At 32.5% G+C, this 6,818-nt stretch overlaps 1 protein-coding gene across 3 annotated transcripts in view; it reads right to left on the minus strand.

The window, feature by feature from the left end:
- Nucleotides 1-4,315: 4,315 nt before the first annotated feature.
- Nucleotides 4,316-6,818, minus strand: part of LOC109051663 (GRAM domain-containing protein 4-like) — a 60,830-nt gene continuing 58,327 nt past the window's right edge. For all 3 annotated transcript variants that reach the window (XM_042744701.1, XM_042744707.1, XM_042744713.1), the window contains one exon: nucleotides 4,316-6,818. This exon is cut by the window's right edge and continues 761 nt beyond it. The gene's annotated coding sequence lies outside the window, so the exon portion shown is untranslated.

The raw sequence follows: 6,818 nt of genomic DNA on the forward strand, positions 1-6,818 counted from the left end.
GTTCAGGTTTAGTCATCATAAGTGAAATGCTCATTGTTTTTGTGTAAATACTTTGATTGTAGACTATCAGGTGATATTATTTATTTAAAAAGATACTGTCCTGTTAAGCTTCATTGGCATTTTAGCTACTTATTGCTGTGTGTGTGCATTTCAGTGGATTAAATGGTGGGTTATACAATTACTAGCATGATTTTTAGCTCGATATTTGCCAGATGCCGTTTAAATCTTATCAGATGTCATTTAGTATTGTGCATCAGCTCTTCTATGAAGTTCCTATGGATATTCTAATCAGCATAGGGTAGCAGTTGGTTCTGACTGAGTGACTGCTTACGGTCATGTCCCTGTGCTGCTGTTGCCACTTTCAACATTTGTCCGTAAAATATGGGTGACTCATAATTTGTCAAATGACTATGGCATGGCCTCCTAATGCAATAGCAGGGTCACCTCTGCCACATAGACGATGATTACCACATCATTCAACAGCCCAGCATCAATCTGTGTGTCTGTTATTGGCCTCCGGAGATGTCCCAAACCCTCTGTCACGTCCTTTTCTCTCCCCTCATATCCCTCAACCTCTCCTCTACACCCTCTGATCATCTAGTCTTATTCTCCATCAGATGATGATGGATCTGAAGCGTCACAGAATCACCATGTTCCTCACCGTTTACAAACTGCCCTGTCAAAAGCGACATTGAGGCCAAGTTTGCCAAAAATACTCAGCCTCCATCATCATTTGAATGTTTCAGGTCATTATTCACCATGGCACCATGTTGCCATTAATACTAAATATCACTGATTTATACCAAATGGATAATATAATCCGAGAACTGCCATGAGTTAGCACAAATTTTCATTGAATAAGGACTTACATTTGTGACCCTGGACCACAAAACTAGTCTTAAGTGTCAATTTTTCAAAATTGAGATTTATACATCATCTGAAAGCTGAATAAATAAGTTTTGTTATGATAGGGCAATATTTAGTCGAGATACAACTATTTGAAAATCTGGAATCTGAGGGTGCAAAAAAATCTAAATACTGAGAAAATTGCTTTTAAAGTTGTCCAAATTAAGTTCTTAGCAATGCATGTTACTAATCAAAAGTTAAGTTTTTATATATTTACAGTAGTAAATTTACAAAACATCTTAATGAAACATGATCTTAACTTAATATCCTAATGATTTTTGGCATAAAAAAATAATAATAATAATTTAAAAAATCGATAATTTTGACCCATACAATGTATTTTTGGCTATTGCTACACATATACCCCAGCGACTTAAGACCGGTTTTGTGGTTCAGGGTCACATTTGGTCTGTTCCTTTGGTCTGTTCCAATTGTCATATTTAAGTAAAAATAAAGATAATTTTATGGAAATTGACTCAAGTCAAGTTAAGCTAGCTCGTTAGAAACAAGGTTAACCATTAAGCCTACTGTATCATATTTGAAGCACACATTTCTAATGCCTCTAAATTATCAACATGACTTAGCATTTTTTTTTTTTTTTTTTTTAAGCAAGTAAAAAGCCTTTCAGTACTATTCTAAAAATGCACCCTTCAGATCTTGGAACACAAATCTATTTGGACAGGACCCAAATACCAACACTTGCATTCTTGGCCACATGAGAGGAAGTGCACGCAACAGAAAGTAAGTGCACAAGGTCTTAAAAACGCCAAAGCGCAGGGCCCTCAAAGCATACTAAATCCACACTTCAGAGCGGTATTTGGGTATTTGACACTAAGTGAATCCCATCATGCATCATGTTCTTGAAATAAATTGTGAGACTTTTTGCTGAGATCTCGCAAGACGTTGAGTAAGCCTTTTATGTGTAAATTAAATATTTGTAATACTTAAGATATTGCATAGCTATAATTTAGGAGTAAAACAAAGTGTTGCACATTTTGTTGTAAAGATAAGTATGTTTATTTTGTACAACATTTGAAACTGCTTTTTGTCAATTAATTAGAAGCACAACAATTACTAAATTGTGTCATCTGTTATTTTTGTACAACATTTGAAACTGCTTTTTGTCAATTAATTTTGGGAGCTGTGGTTGCTAGATTGTTTTTTTTGTAAATACACTTTAAAAAAAAAGTCTGTAGTTTTTTACAAAAATAATTTTGGCAGCTGTGGTTGCCAGAATACTTTTGTAAAAAATACAGAAAAACTGTAAACACAATTACGGCCAAAAACTGTAAATTTTACAGTATAAAACTGTTATTTACAAACAAGAAAATTTTAATGTAACCCAGTAAATTCAACAACGCACACTGCTATTAAAATCTGTTTTGTACCTTCCTGTAACATACTGACAACCACCATAATAATGCAGGTGGTAAAAGAGAAAGCCACATGAAGAATCGAAGTTCATCACAAGTAGCTTCGCCACAAGCAGAAGTTTATATTAATATATAGAAGGTGCACAAAGTCATTCATGCAAACACAAAACACCATCATGGTGACACACGATACTTAAACAATTCAATAAACTTTCATTAAACAGCAGAAGATGTAACATAAAGCCCAAATGTACAACTGATAACAAAAAACTATTAAAAAACATGATTATTTAAACAAAATACTTTCAAATGTGGAGCGTCACACAGGGAATTCTGGGAATATCAGTTTACAGTTTTTGACTGTAAATTATACATTGATTTGTTCTTTTTTTATTTCTAAAAACTGTAAAATTAACAGCATTTTACTGTAAAATTACATGAAATGTCTGGTTAGATCTTTTACAGTTTTTCCCTGTATATAGTACAGGAACTTACTGTTAACCTATTAACACTTTTTTTTTTGTAGCGTTTTTACAAAATTGTACAGTTAAAATGACACTTATTTTTTTACAGTGCACAACAATTACTAAATTGTGTCATATGTTTATTTTAAAATGTATTGAAGTATTGCATTGAAAATCAAATTAAAGCTCTTGCAGTGTGTCCCATCGAGTAATGAAAATCTCTGCAAACACATGTGGTTTTCACACCTACTTGAACACTTGGGCCAAATACAGGAAATACATCAGACACAGAGATTCTTTGTGCAGTGTAGACAGCTTCTTTGCTTATAACATCGCTATATATCATAACTATATATAATGCATTCAGAATTGTGTAACAGTTTTGTTAGCCATGCTGCTAAGATGACCACTGACCACATACACACTACAAAGCTTTAGAAGTGACATCCTCATGTATCCTCACTCTCCAAATTGCAATGACTGACATAGTGATCAAATGACAAAATGTCAAAAAAGATGTACATTAAGGCTAAAGCAAACTCAATAATTTCAGAAGCACCCTCATTGATTTGATTCTGGAACCAGCCTGCTGGGGAAATCTATCAAAGTAAAAGTATCAATTTTCTCTTTAAAATACAGTAAAGTAAACGTCCACAAAAATATTTATATTTGAGTAAAGAAAAGCTTCTCTTTAGAAGTCTTGAAAATACATATAGGGCAAAGGCTAAAATATATAATGTTGAAATTTACATTTTTCAGTTGGTCAGGCTGAACCAGTTATACACCAGCTTGGCCTGGCTGGGAGTCCTTTTTAAATATTTTAACGACAAAGTAAAAGTTCTGCTTTGATTTCGGTTCTATATTGTCTGAATCACTTTTGATTTTATATATATATATATATATATATATATATATATATATATATATATATATATATATATATATATATTGCTTAATGTGGTCACTACACTGTCATTCTCCAAAAGAAGTATTACTATTACAAGCATTCTTTCCCCCATTGTCTGAAATGAACAATAAACTTGCAAAACAACGTTTAAACATGATAATAAACATAATAAAAGTTTGCATCTTTGAATGCAACCTAGATGTGAATGTCTGTGGCAGGTTCTTGTGAAGACTTTTAGATACAGACTGAATGACAGCCAGAATGTTTCGAATTGGATGGAAATTCCTCCATAAATGCATAGCACAAGCACTGAGAACCTTTGTGGAGATTAATAGGACTCTGCTGTAGGCACTTGATAATAATAATAGGCACTTGAACCTCTGCTGGAAATAACATTTGTGGTTATGTGAATTACACGCTCCATAGAGCCTTTTAAGACTACCATAATAAAAGTATTTATTGGTTCATACAGTCGTATTATTTGATTTACAAGTATTTCTCTACATGTCTATCTGCCATCTTCAAGCCCGTTACCTCAGTGCCGTCTAGTGGCAGCTGGTCAAAAGTCTTAAAGGGTAAGTTCACCCAAATATGTGAATTTTAAGTAAAATGTGACAAAAATCATTACAAAAAATAAAAAAAATAACTCAACAGACACACGTCTATACAATTCATTAATTTACTTAAATTAAAAAAGGTGTACAACACATTATGATTTAACAACAGACATTGTTCTATTCAAATCAGAACATAACTTTTCTTATATTATTGTACTTTTGTATATAAATCATTTGTCTTCAGACAGCCAGAAAAAAAACAGCTAACAAATAATAACAATAATTCACATCTGTCAGATGAACTCTGTAAATGTTATTTTGCAGTGAAAATATTATGAAAATAGCAAACATTTACACAGTTAACAAATACTTTATCTACTAGTGCCAGCTTGAGCACCTCCAGATACACAATGACTTATGATGCTTAGTTAAACAGCCCAACACAGCGTTTTTATGTAAACTGTTGCTTTTAAAATCTATATTGTGTGTGTGAACTTAATGAGCAAGTCTGTCATATTCCACCACTAAATTAAAACAAAAAAAGAAAGAAATTATATTTTGCATAAATAAAAACTTAAAACTTAAAATCAGCATAAATTTAAGGCAGTACAATATAACCATGATGTATAAACACAGTACTTCAAAATCTTTACTGGATAACAGCTGATTTTTTTTTTAACAAAGAATTTCAGGAAATCTGCAAAATATTATTTATATTTTTTTCTTTCACATTTGAAAGAAATATGACCTATCCATGTTCAGTCATGTACTCTATTCATTTACTTGTGATTAATTTCTTAGTCCTAAAAGCATTTATATACAAAACCATAAGAAGATGGAGAAAAAATAAAAGAAAATAAAAGATATTATTCCAGTTTTCACACCCCTGGGCTGGGCTGTTTAGCAGGGATCAAACTGGTCTGGACTGGATTTACACCCAGCCTGTGTAAACATCAATTTGAGACAGACAATGTTAAAGAAGAACAGTTAAAGAAACAACATTTGGCAAAACTATTAGTTAATCGATTCATTCTGTGCTTCATTAGTGCAAACCAAAACATCAGCCAGTGTGTGGGAGACTTCCAAAAGCTCTAAAGGGCCTTTGGTAAAACACACTGATTCATCTTTGGGAGCTGAGCAACATTCCACAGTCCCTCATGTGTGTGAGTAAACTAACAGATGTATGGGAAGACAAAGTATGAACAGTATTTTCTCATAAAACGGTGATCTTTGGAATGTCTTAGATACAAATGTGGCCCTGAATGTTAATTTCCAACATTTAAATGAACACTTAATGTTATAGTGTATCTGTGCAAAGCTCTTTTGTTTAGGGTAGACAAACAAAAAGTGTGGCCCACTATAAATATTGTACAATTCCTTCATTTAGATTTCTCTTTTATTCCAAGATGTGAATCGCAACATTACAGGCTATAGCCATTCAATTGTTTTTACCACTACATCTAAGATGTGCTGCTGCTTTGTACCAAAGGATGTTTTTCAACAGTTTATACATAGCTGTTCTGAAATAATTTATGACTGAAAGTCAAGCACTATGCATTCTTTAGATTTTGTGGTAAAAAATGATCTGGATATTTCTCAGTGAGATTCAACCAAAGATTGCTCTAATTAGCATAAAGATTGTCATCAAGATGAGTTTAGAGTCGCTCTGTGACTCTGTGTATGCGTTCTTCAAACATAAAATGTTCTAAGACTTTCTGTACTGAATTTAACTTCATTTAGTAACAGTTTCACGTGACAAAACATTAACAAGTAACTGCTGTTCTTCTGTAAGACATACATACATGAAATACTTGGTAAAAATGTTCAGTAGCACTTTATTTTACAGTTCTGCTGTGCATGTATGTACTATGTCCTTACTATAATTAACTATGTACTAACCCTAAACCTAAATTTAACCCATATTAAGTCCAAGTACTTACCTTATATTATTCAGTACTTTCTTGTGTAAGTACACAGTTAGTACAATGTAAGTATACTACTGGAAAATAAAGTGCAACCAAATGTTCATTTCTGAGTTTGACACCATTCATATCTAGTGTTATATTATATTAGTGTCATATTAGTGTTTTCAAAGATAAGCAAATCAATGCATGAGCAATGATTCTGCTGACTGCTACGACATTATGACATTACAATTTAGAAGAAAGGCATTTTAAATCATTTGAAACTACACTTTCCCAAAGTTAAATTTGGGAAAAAACACATGAAGCACACTTCGCTGAGAGGTGAGATTTAAGTGAGTTTTAAGTGTGTTTTGCGAATACAGCAACAATGTAAACACGTAAAAAAAAGGCTTTGTTTATCAGTCTTAAAGGTGATTCGCACTGATAGTGATTTGCAGTGACAAAGTTCATTTACATTCATTTTCAATGAAAGTTTTAGATTTTTGGCAACTCGAACAGTGACCGTTGCAAAACGACAAAAAAGTGCACAAAGTTTAACTTTATAACTGACCTGAATAAAAAAAAAAAAAAAAAAAAAATTTAGTAGTTTTTTTAAAGCTGACTACTAGTATAAATTAAATTTGAGAGCTGCGAAGGTCAAGATCGAATATAATGCACGAGACATGTACTATAACTTTATGTTGCCT

This window comes from Cyprinus carpio, chromosome A4 (genome assembly GCF_018340385.1).
Source record: "Cyprinus carpio isolate SPL01 chromosome A4, ASM1834038v1, whole genome shotgun sequence".
NCBI classification, from domain to species: domain Eukaryota; kingdom Metazoa; phylum Chordata; class Actinopteri; order Cypriniformes; family Cyprinidae; genus Cyprinus; species Cyprinus carpio.